We start from the raw sequence: 12686 nt of genomic DNA on the forward strand, positions 1-12686 counted from the left end.
CACTGATTTCTATAACACCTTCCCTCCTACCTTAAGTTTCATTATTCTGTGTAAATGAGTTATGGATTATCCTTAAGCACCATAAGTGATACTTCCCATCACATCATTCAAATTAATTATAAATTATAGAAAAGAGAGCAGAATTTCTGAAAAATGTATTATTTTGGACACATTCACAAAAAAAAGAATCAGCCATTTTTACCTATCAAGCTACACTCCATAATCCATAATGACAAAGTGAAAACATGTTTTCAGAAAGGTTTGCAAATTTGTTAAAAATCCAAAACTGAAATCATTGCTTTATATAAATATTCAGATCCTTTGCTGTGGAACTTTGCTTTAATAGCTTTCATTTTCCTTGAGATGTGTCTAGAATTTGATCGAAATCCACTTTCAGTGAACTGAATTGATTTACTCCTCCACGTGCATCTCACAATCTCATTTCCTCTTTCATTACATCATCAAAGCCAAATTGAACAATCACACAAAAGCCAAACTGACAAATCAGATTGCTGTGAGAAACTGGACACATAGACCTGTTATATTATTATATTGTACATATTATATATATTATTACATGATTAATACATATTATTATACTTCATCCTATATACAGCCATGGCCAAACGTTTTGAGTATGACACAAGTATTGGTTTTCACAAAGTCTGCTGCTTAGTGTGTTTAGATCTTTTTGTCAGATGTTTCTGTGGTATACTGAAGTATAATTACAAGCAATTCATAAGTTTCAAAGTCTTTCATTGACAATTACATTAAGTATGCAAAGAGTCAATATTTTTCAAGACCTCTGTAATTCACTCTGGTATGCTGTCAATTAACTTCTGTGCCATATCCTGACTGATGGCAGCCCATTCTTGCATAATCTTTACTTGGAGTTTGTCAGAATTTGTGGGTTTTTGTTTGTCCACCTGCCTCTTGATTGACCACAAGTTCTCAATGGAATTAATAAAGAAAAAGAAAATATGGGTAGGCGTAAAATCTGGGTGATTCTGAGAAGGGATAAAATTGCTATGGCTAAATGACTGGGTCAACACATCTCAATAACAGCAGGTCCTGTGGGGTGTTCCCAGTACACAGTGGTCAATACCTACAAAAAGTGGTCCAAGGAAGAACAACTGGTGAAATGGTAACAGGATAATGGGTGCCCAAGACTCATTTATGTGTATGGGAAGCGAAGGACAGCCTGCATTGCCTGATCCCACTATGGCATAAACTGCTGAAAAACTTTTTCCTGGCCTTGAGAGAAAGGTATCAGAGTATAGATTACATTATAGCTTGCCTAGCATGGGGCTGGTTAGCCACAGATTAATCAGAGTGGCCTTACTGACCTCTGTCCATTGCCGAAAGTACCTACAATTAACATGTGAGCAATGGAAGAAGGTGGCACAGTCTGATGGATCACTTTTTTTTACATCACATGAACAGTAAGGCAGATGTGTGTCATTTACTTGGGGAAGAGATGACAACAAAATACAACAGGGTGAAAAGTCAAGCCAGCGAAGGCTGTGTGATGCTGTTTGCAATATTCTGATGGGAAACCTTAGAAGCCATTTATGTGGATGTTACTTTGACACGTACCATGTACCAAAAGATTGTTGCAGACCACATACACCACTTCATGGCAACGGAATTCCAAGATGATAGTGGCCTCTTTCAGCAGGGTAATGCACCCTGCCACACTGCAAAAATCGTCCAAGAATGGTCTGAAGAACATGACAATAAATTCAATGTGTTGACTTGGCCTTCAAATTTCCTAGATCTCAATCCAATCGAGCATCTGTGGGATGTGCTGGAAAAACAAGTCCTTTTAAGCGCCAGGCTTGAAGCACTTCTGTATCATCCTTGGTATCACTTACATATATAATAACCACAGCAGGGCACTTAGCTATCTAGTGCATAAATTCACTTATCGTATCTTCCACCTCAGTATGAGGACCACGTTAGTTTTTATGAAAAGAAAACAAAGCAGTCCAATGTGAGGGGGGAATCATACAAGTAACCCGCTAGAATTATCAGAGTCCTTAAATCTTTCAGTCTCAATATTCTTCAAGAAAGCTTTTTACACCAGAAAAAGGCAGTAGACTCAGTTGTTTTCCAAAGTTAGGGTCTTTTTTTTCTGAAAATGCATTCAGTGCTACTACAGGCAAAGTTACTTCTTGTCTCATGTCCTGAAGTGAACTGTAGACCCTCAATCTTCAAATTTTATTATGGCTCCTGCACATTACTGTAAGACAAATTACTTCTTTGGCTGTTCTTTACCACACTGGGGTATTTCTGTTCCCAGGCTCCTGTAGTTCCTTAATTGGCATGTCGTTCATAGGCCATTTCTATCTTCTCTTGAGAAAAAACACACCTTCTGGAATAAAGAGAGCTTGCCTGTTCCTCAAGGGTTTTTGCTGTGCTCTGGCATCATACTGAGAAGGAGAGAAATCCTCAAGGCTTTAACTATCCCCAAGACTTGAGGTTTTTCAAAAATTAGTGTCCTGCTTAGTGCATGAAACTTTACAAAGGTATAAATTAATGTGGCAGTCTCAAAATAAACCTGAGGGAAAAACTGAAAAGAACTTAGATTCATTCCTCATCTCTTTCATAATGATTGAAGATAAGGAAAACTCTAGCGAAATGATAAACTAAAATAAATCGCATTTTCTTGGTGTAGTAATTTACATCTCATTTAATGTTGTGCTCATTTTTGTTTTTCAGCTGTATCCTGAGTCATTTGTATTACCCCATCAGTTGTCAGTAACAGCTTCCCAGAAGCAACTTAAGCACTCAATTTAGTCTAGGAAAAGCCAGGAGCAAGTAACACATCAACTCACAATTTTCCTAAATGAAGACCCCTGTGGAAAGAAACATCATTACTAAAGTGATAAAAATAATAATGCAGAATAATACAGGAAACAAGTGAATAATAACCTTGAAACCTTTGTGTGTCATAGTAAGGCCACTGCTTTCCTGAAAGGCTAAACTTAGTAAACTGGTGACACCTGACTCTTTTTTGGGTGTACACCAGTTTTTAAGTTTGTTTACTGAGTATTTCTGTGTTGTTCATTTTATTTTATGCCTTTTTAAATTTTTTGCACATTTACTTTAACTTGTTCAGGCCCACCTTTCAGGATGATTTGCACTAGAAACTATTAGCTGCTTGCTGATACAAAAGTGAAAGTATACATGTGGTGTCACACGCGTGTGAGTAGGAGGCAGCTAAAGGGCCTGAGTAATTGTAATAAAACATCCGACCAGGAAGCGGTGGAGTGCGTCTTTCTCAGTTCCCTACAGACCTTTCCCAGGAAATCCTGCAAGGTACCGGCTCCTCAGAAGACACCCCTTTGCTGACGTCACTTCTGGACCAGAAAACATCACTTCCAGTGCTGACCCCTTTGCTAACGTCATTTCCAGACCAGAAGACATCACTTCTGGCACTGGCCCCTTTGCTGAAGTCACATCTGGTTCAGAAGACATCACATTCCGGCCCTTTTGATGATGTCACTTCCTTTACTGGCCTTTAAAGCCTCCATCTTTGTCTGTAATAATCAGTTCTGTTTTGGACTCTGTTCTATGCACATCGTGCTTCAACAAACTCAACCTTTGCAGCTGGGAAAACAGTATAAGGGTGGCTACCCCAAATCTTTATGATGTCTGTGTTGCTTTATTATCACAGTGGTTATCCACTCTCATAACCACTGCTCATATTTATTTTAGGTGTTATGTATGGCGGTACAGTTGGTACTGTTGCAGGTTAATAGCTCCATGGGTTAATGCTCAGTCTCGTAAATGCTAGTGTTAACTTTGCACTAAACATTAACGCATTAACGCTTTCTTTCACCTTTTTTATAATATGCTTGTAATTATTGTATAGGGTATTGAGCTCAAAGTGTAAATGTGCAAAAAAAGAACATCTGAATTTGAAATGAATAGTAAAGTGTGCCTGAGGGAGGCATGGCAAAATCTTTCATAAACTGTATTTGTTACTTTGAAAAATTTTCGTTTTGCTTGATACAAAAATGCGGAAACATCTCTGTCAGGTCGATAATAATATCTTATTATTTTAAAAATTTTACTACTGCTTTTGATATTTTGTATTAGTAATAATTACTAATAACTCAGTATCTGTGTCATTATTATAAATTAGAAAGAGTGACAGTCCAAGCTCAGATCTCAGATGACCCCACCACTTGAGGAGCATTCTCTTGTAAAGTCCACTCTGTATAGTGCTTGACCAGCTTTTGTATGTTTTCTAAGTTACCATTGATTCCAGTAGCTTTTAGGTTCAAAATGTATCTTTGCTGTGAAAATATAATGAAGGTTTTCTGAAAGTGTAAATAAATGATGTAAACTTTGCACTTATCACATTTTCCAGTTGCAGATTGTTATGTCAGGATCTTCTTCTCATAAACCCATCCTGGCTATTATTTAGTATATTAGTTTTACACATGTAGTCACCTACTTTAATTCTGTGTATAGTTTCCATTTTTCCTGGGATATAAGTGAGGTTTATTGGCCTATAATTACAGTCATTTATTTTATCACTCATTTTTATGGATTAATGGGACACCGACATCTTTGCGGTCATCAAGCATTGCTACTATCTGAAGTGTCTATTAGAATATAATTCTTTAAGGTTTATGCTAATTAAAAACTAAGCTAATGCCTATAGCTTTTGTATTTTTTTAATTTATTTTTGATGTGCTTCCTGCTAATGTGCAAATATTTTAAAATAGGAATTTTATGGTTTGCACTTTTGGTATATTTTCAGTCAGTTGGTTTGGTTGAACCTCTGTGCTTTCCTTTTATTTCCCACTACTACACATAAGTTTAAATGTTTCTTCTCTAAAGATAATTGCTTTCAGAACAGTTGTCCATTTTGAATGGAAGATGGAAAAACTTTGCTTTGTATAAAGTTTTAAGGGTTTCTTTGACACTGTAAGTATTAATTTAACCCTGGCAGTTTATCTGTGTACAAAACACAATGGAGTTTTTATGCAAAGCCCTGCTGGATGCCATGGGGGCCACAGGAGGGAGCTGCAGGGAGGACCGAGGGTTTCTTCGTGCCCTGTGACCAGGAGGTTCGTCAAAGGAAGAGCGACGGACTTCCGGGTTGAAGAAAAGGACTATTTACCCTGACCCGGAAGGAATAAGGACGTGTGGACTGTTGGGCAGAAACACTTCCGGGTCTGGAGATATAAAAGGACTGTGGGAGCTCCCAGACGGCGAGCTGAGCTGGGTGGAAGGGTGGCAACGCGTCTGGGAGCTGGAGGATTGGTTTATTTGAGAATTGTTGATTTATATGAGTATTGTGGTGGAGAGTGTGCTTTGTGCACTGTGGAAGAAAAATAAAGTCAACATTTGGACTTTTACCTGGTGTCTGGAGTCGTGGACAGGGGTTCAAGGGAGCGAGAGCGCCCCCTATCGTTCACAGTGGCGTAGCCGGCAGGATACTCTAGCGTCGTTTGCAGAGGACCTGAATAAAATATTTCTGTGGGTAACGAACCCCGAGAAGACTACGGAATCAGGAATCACCACAGCATCGCCAAAACCCGAAAAAACCGAGTCCAAAATGGGAAAGAAGAAGGGCAAGCAAAGCGACAACGCCAGTGGGAGTGCCGTAGGTGCAATGGCCGACGCTCGGGAGGAGTTAAGGAGAGGCCTTACAAGTCCGGAGAAATCTCCAGGAAGCAATGATCCCTCTAAGGTACGTGCCGGGAACGACATTAAAAATCCTTTTATTGTTTCTCACCTTGTCCCGTGTATGTACCTTGGAGATGACCACCTGGAGGCTCCGAGGGGAAAAGGAGACTGCCCTGACGACGACGGACTTCTCCTGTCAAAGCCAGAGTGCCTAGAAGTCGACTTCCGCATGATGGCAGCCGACGAGGGACACAGTAGCAACCCCGGTGCATTCTGGGAAGGAGGAGCTCCGCGTCCTGCTGTTTGCACCTTCAACCCCGAAGGAACGGACTTGGTCTTTCCGAAGGGGAAGGGGAGGCGAGCGAGGCATCGCTCAACCCACAAGAAGGTAAGGAGGGTCGGGAAGTAGCTGATCGGGATGTTGCAAAAATATTAAAGACAGACCGCAGTTCGCCGAAGAAGGCAACTCGACCCTCTGAGAACTCCAAGTCCCAGAAGCCTCCGCGAGACCCGTCAGAGCACGTGCTTGAAGCAGGCGTGCTCATTGGCTCCCGGTCGGCAGGTAACACGAACAAGGAAGTGAGTGTTCTCCCGGTCGAAATAAATAATTATATAAACTTGCGGGAGCTCGTAAAACTAATCGAGCCCGTAGCGAGTGTCTTACAGGTCCTGACGACCATTGAAAAGATCGTCGGGGATTTGGGAGCGCAGCCAGAGAGCCGTTGGAGAAGGTGAGGGCCTACGTGCGGCGATTTGGTGGGAGCCTCCCGTAATGAATGATCTTGGCGATACAGGTAAGCGAGACCTGTATCGTACATAATAGAGGGACGCGGTGTGATCCGGGCCCGCGTTTAATAAGTAGCGGGTGCCAATACACGGCGTACCCTACAAGAGAGGCTGGTACGTTAACCGAGTGGTCAGCGGAAGGGCTAATCGATCCGGGGCAGCTAGACAGTGCTGATTACCGGAGCGAGACGACCCTTAAGACGCCGCCACCAGTAATTTGTAAATCAAGAGGGGTGCAGACAGTAAAGGGGCTCTCTTCATTTAGTAGAGAGACTCAGACTGTGGACAAGCCCCAGATCAAGCAGGAGATCCTGAAAATAAACCGGGGGTCTCCTGACAAGAAAGGAAAAGAAGCAGAAAGAGAAAAAGCACCGGTAGAGGCGGCAGGGGTTTCTCTCCCAGCAAAAGGGGCGGACCTAACATTTCTTTATTGTTTTCAGTCCCGTAGGGGAAGAATACCAGGAGGACAGAGGCAGTGTTACGGGTGCCGAAGGTTGGGCCATATTTGGCGGAACTGTCCTTGGAGAGAGGGGGACAAGATGTCGATTTGGAATAATATTCCCCCTAGGTTCTCCAGGGACCAAGATGTTCGTTTTAATCAAGGCTCAACCAGGACGTCCTCTTGGAGGAAGACTTCCCTCTTGGAGCAGGCCGCTCCAAATAATAATTCGTCGCTTGGGGGGGAAATACTGTGAAGGATGGCCGGCCATTTTTCCCGGCCAATACCCCCAAGCCGCCAGGTGGAGCCCTCCTTGCAGCGTGAAGGTCCCCAGAAGACCAGCAGGGCATCATGGACAATGGAGTTTTTATGCAAAGCCCTGCTGGATGCCATGGGGGCCACAGGAGGGAGCTGCAGGGAGGACCGAGGGCTTCTTCGTGCCCTGTGACCCGGAGGTTCGTCACAGGAAGAGCGACGGACTTCCGGGTTGAAGAAAAGGACTATTTACCCTGACCCAGAAGGAATAAGGACTTGTAGACTGTTGGGCAGAAACACTTTCGGGTCAGGAGATATAAAAGGACTGTGGGAGCTCCCAGATGGCGAGCTGAGCTGGGTGGAAGGGTGGCAACGCGTCTGGGAGCTGGAGGATTGGTTTATTTGAGAATTGTTGATTTATATGAGTATTTTGGTGGAGAGTGTGCTTTGTGCACTGTGGAAGAAAAATAAAGTCAACATTTGGACTTTCACCTGGTGTCTGGAGTCGTGGACAGGGGTTCAAGGGAGTGAGAGCGCCCCCTATCGTTCACAAGCTTCATTACAAAAATAGCCAGCAAAAAAGGATATTCAGTAACACAAAAACTGACTATAATTATTGGCAGTGGCTGGGACCAGCATAACCGCGGACATGCATTAGCAACAGCCTGAGTAAACATCTTCCAAAATAAATCAGCACTTTTAAACTTATCAGGATTAAAGCTCTGGTTAAACCAATATAATTGTGTGAAGGTATTGAACATTAGTTATATTCTTATTGCTGTGTTTTTATACTTAAACCAACAATATACTAATATATTAATACAGACACAAATGCAGCAGTTATCAAACTTCCATCATTTTATGTGTGTAACAAGTTCCAGCAGTAACATGCGCCTTAATACCAAGGTGCAGGCACATCACACATTCAATGCAAATATATTTAACATTAAACAGACCTTATATTTAGTCTTAAATTCTTATATATACATAACATTTCCTTCCACCCAGCTTGGATGTGTAACAGTATTTTTTTTTAATTATAATATCTACACAACACGTGGCATTGATACAAAAATTGAATATTAAGACAGCTAAAGCATACTATATAAAAGTACACCATTTATATACAGTGAAATCCAGTTTACCAAAGCTAACAGACTCCTAAGTACTTTGTACATTAATATTGACTACAAGTTCAACCTTTCAGGAGGTTTATGAATCCTCTCAGGATAGCATCTTTCTTGTGTAGGTGGAGCAGACATTTGAGATGAGGTTGAGTCAGCAGATTCTTGAGGCTGAGATTCACCAGCAGCAAGGGATGATTTAGGTGTCAAGAAGGTAAACTCATTTGAGTCCTGAGGAATGATCAGCTCCTCAGCCTTGTCTTGTGATGTGTCTTCCTGAGCTTGTGCATCTAAAAGCTGGTCAATATGTCTGCGCCAGACTGTATCATGCCCCACCTGCTCTGTGTATGTCAGTTATCTTACCAGGTTGCCATTTCTGATTTGAGTGTTGGTAGTCTCTAGCAAGCACTTTATGTCCAACCTCAAATATTCTAAGCTTGTGTTGTTTTTGGTCTTGGAAGCACTGCTTCTTTTGCACATGTTTACGCAAATCAGGTTTCAGCAGATCTAAGTGTCATCTCAAGCTTCTTCCCAGGCTAGAGTCTGACCTGTGGTTGAGTGAGCTGTGTTTCAATAGGCTAGAAGGAAGCTTCCAATTTTCGTATGTAGCAACTCTTTTTCCTTTTCCATGGCTTTCATAGACAGTTTGAAGGACTGAATAAAACGTTCAGCTAGACCATTTGTTGCAGGATGGTAAGGAACAGAGGTGATGTGCTTAATGCCATTCTTTTTTACAAATGCCTGGAACTCAGCAGATGTAAACTGAGTTCCATTGTCACTGACTAGTTGTTCTGGAAGTCCTGTACGTGCAAATAAGGTGTGCAGTATATCTACTGTTTTAGATGATGCCTTTTTCACTGCAAGAATTTCAGGCCATTTTGAATGTGCATCAATCACAACCAGAAACATTCAATCATGGAAAAGTCCTGCATAGTCAATGTGAATTCGTTGCCAGACAGAGCTTGGCCATTCCCAGGTATAAGGGGAAGTCAAATAATTTGGCCATAGTGGGATCTCAACTTGTCTCTTTCTGAATTTGAGCACTTGTAATAGGTAATGGCTCCAATTGTGTTAGATGGAAAATTTCAGCTGGATCGGAAAGGTTTTCAGTTCCCTTAAACTCACAAGGTAGATGGGAAAGTTCATCTGCATTTGCATGTTGTTTTGTGCCTCTGAATTCAATTTAGTAGTCATGGCCACCTAAAAACAAAGACCATCGTTGTAAGCAAGCGGCAGCCATGGTCGGAGCATACTTATGAGGACTGAAAATAGCAACTAAGGGCTGATGATCAGTAACTAATGTGAAACGTTTACCATATAGGTATTGATTAAACTTTTTCACCGCCTACACTAGGCTTAGACCTTCCCTGTCTATCTGTGCATAATTCTTTTCAGCGGGACTTAGAGACCTTGATGCAAAAGCGATTGGTCATTCTGTGCCATCAAGCATCTTGTGAGACGGAACAGCACCAATGCCGTACGGTGATGCATGGCAAGCCAGACGCAATGGCAACTTTGGATTAAAATGTGTCAGCTCTTCATCAGATGTAATCAGTTGTTTGGCAGTATTAAACGCTTGTTCACAATCTTTTGACCATTCCCATTTACTTCCCTGCTGTAGCAAACAGTTTAGTGGATGCAACACTGTTTAAAGTTTTGGCAAAAATCGATGGTAGTACTTTTACAAGGCCCAGGAAAGAACGTAACTGGGTGACATTTTCAGGCTGAGGTGCCTTCAGGACAGCATCAATCTTGTCTGGGGATTTATGGAGGCCATTCTTATCAATAATATGTCCACAGTATTCTAAGGAGTCTCTAAAGAATTGGCATTTACTTTTATTTGCTCTCAGTCAAAATTCTGACAGCCTAGTAAGGACTGCTTCAAGGTTTGTCAGATGTGCACTATTATCCGTACCAGTCACAATTATGTCATCTAAGTAACACTGAGTACCAGGGATGCCCTGTAGCACCTGATCCATTGCTCTCTGCCACATGGCAGGAGCAAACGAAACTCCAAAAACCAGTCTGTTATAACGGAAGAGTCTCTTGTGAGTATTAATAGTGAGGTACTTTTTAGATGACTTCTCTAATTCCATTTGTAAATATGTTTGGGACAAATCTATCTTTGAAAAGTACTCGCCACCAGCAAGTAAGGCAAAGATATCCTCTATGCGTGGTAAAAGATATCGGTCGACATATAGTATAGGATTTATTGTGACTTTAAAGTCACCACAGATGCGTACAGCACCATTTTTCTTGATCATGGGCACGATGGGCGTTGCCCACTCAGACCAATTGACTTTGGAGAGGACACCTGGTCCTTCTAAACACTTGAGCTCTGCCTCAACCTTAGGGCGAATAGCATGTGGTACAGGGCGAGTCTTATGGAACTTTGGCTGCGCATCCTCTTCCACTGCAATGTGTGCCTCGATATGTTTGAGAGTCCCAGTTCCCTCTTGGAACACCTATGCATAGTAAACCAATAAAGAATTCAGTTTTTCTTGCTGATGACATGTGCTCAGTCCTAAGGTGACCTGTGTTTCTTTTATGGACTGCCAGTTAAGCTGGATACTTTTTAGTCATTCATGTTTAAATAAGGAAACACCTCATCTTGGCAGCACATATAAATCCAGCAGATGTTTCTGGCTTTCATATACAACTGTCACCTTAAGCTTACCAATGGCAGCAATCATTTCACCTGTGTATGTTTTTCAGTTTCACATTTGGAAATTTTTCTTTATAATCATTTTCTGAAATAATTGACAGGGCTGATCCGGTGTCTAACTCCATTTTTAATGTCACTCCTTCACTTTGGGTGCCACCCATATTATTCTGCGGTCAGTGTGTTTAATAGAATGGAGCTCTAGACAAGACAAATGTTCAGTTTCAAAGTCACTGGAGTTGGTTTCATCGATTTCATGCACCTTTTTGCTTTTATTACCCATTTTATGTGGCTTCCCTTTATTTTCGTTCATTCTGCACATTTTCTGGATGTGCCCTTTTTTATTACATTGTCTGCACTCTTTATCTTTAAACCAACTTTCAGCTGGAACGTGCGATTTTTTTCCACATCTAAAACAGGATGATATTTTCTCAGCGTGCTTTGCTACAACCTTATTGAGGCCGCACTGTGGACTCACTTTTCTTTGAAATTCTAAGGGTGTCTTTTCCCTCCGTTTCCATTGAAATCGCTATTTCCTGCACGTGCTTAACACTAGAATTTCCAGAGCCTACGAAAAAACTTGTATATCCGTCCCACCTTAAATCGCTTCTTAAAACCGTTCTCACCTCTCCACCGGCGTCTTTTGTTAATCTAAATGTGCTGATAAAGAAAAGTTGCAAGTAGCCGGCTATTCCATCCCCCAACCGACTTAGAACGTGCACAAACTTCTCCCAGCTCATGCCTTGATTGACTATCTGGGAGTGAAGCAGAGTTTTAGAGTGGAAATAAAAGATCATTATTTGGAATACACGCATTTCACGTGTGTTCCATTTCTACAGTACTCCATGTAAACACATTTCTAAAACAGAAACGTTTTTCATATTGTAGTAGTAAATGACAAAATGTAGGCATAAACTTTATAATGTATGAAGCCTGAAGTCCAAATATCAAATTAACAGTTTCACAAAAGGTACAAATATAACAGAACAAGCATGCTTTTATTCAAAAATATAACTGCAGAAAAAAAGCCGCCTTAGTATGCCACATTGACACATGATTATCACAACTGCCATGGTAGCATAATGGTATCAGCTGCTGACTAGTAATCATGAGTTCGATCCCGCAAGATTCCCTCTTAAGAAGTAAACTGCTCTTATTCTTACAATTTTAAAATAAAAACATACATTTGATTTCAGTGTGTAACAGCCAGTGTAATTTATGATACTTGTAAAGGTTATTTTTTTTATTATTCACTTTTCATTTTTCTCAGTCGTGTTCAAGATCCTTCCCTAACTCACCCCCCCAATCTGACACTGCTGTTTTCACATAAAGATGTGCTGTAGCTCTGCAGCGTACTTGTGACTGCATTCTCCTACCAATGCTTGTGAACTGCAGTGCCTGCGTACACTTTTTGTGGCAATACAAGTCTATTTTTTGAGCATACCTGTGTCGCTCAAACACAGGAACATACAGTATGTTGGTGTACAAGTATAACAAAACAAGTGCGCTTTTATTCTAGACTATAAGTGAAGAAAAAATAAAGCAAGTTACTGTAGGTGGTTGATACGACAGCTTGCGTGGTGAAATCAAATGTATGCTTTTATTCTAAAATAGTACAGTACATGCAATATTATTTGAAAACGAACAGCGTCAGATCGGGTTTGAATACACGCTGACGCTCTTACAGAAGGCATCAGCTTATTCAGTGCAGCAGTTTCAACGCACAGTACATGCAATATTATCTGAAACCGAACAGCGTCAGATCAGGCGCATA

Source organism: Polypterus senegalus, chromosome 10 (assembly GCF_016835505.1).
Source record: "Polypterus senegalus isolate Bchr_013 chromosome 10, ASM1683550v1, whole genome shotgun sequence".
Classification (NCBI taxonomy): Eukaryota; Metazoa; Chordata; class Cladistia; order Polypteriformes; family Polypteridae; genus Polypterus; species Polypterus senegalus.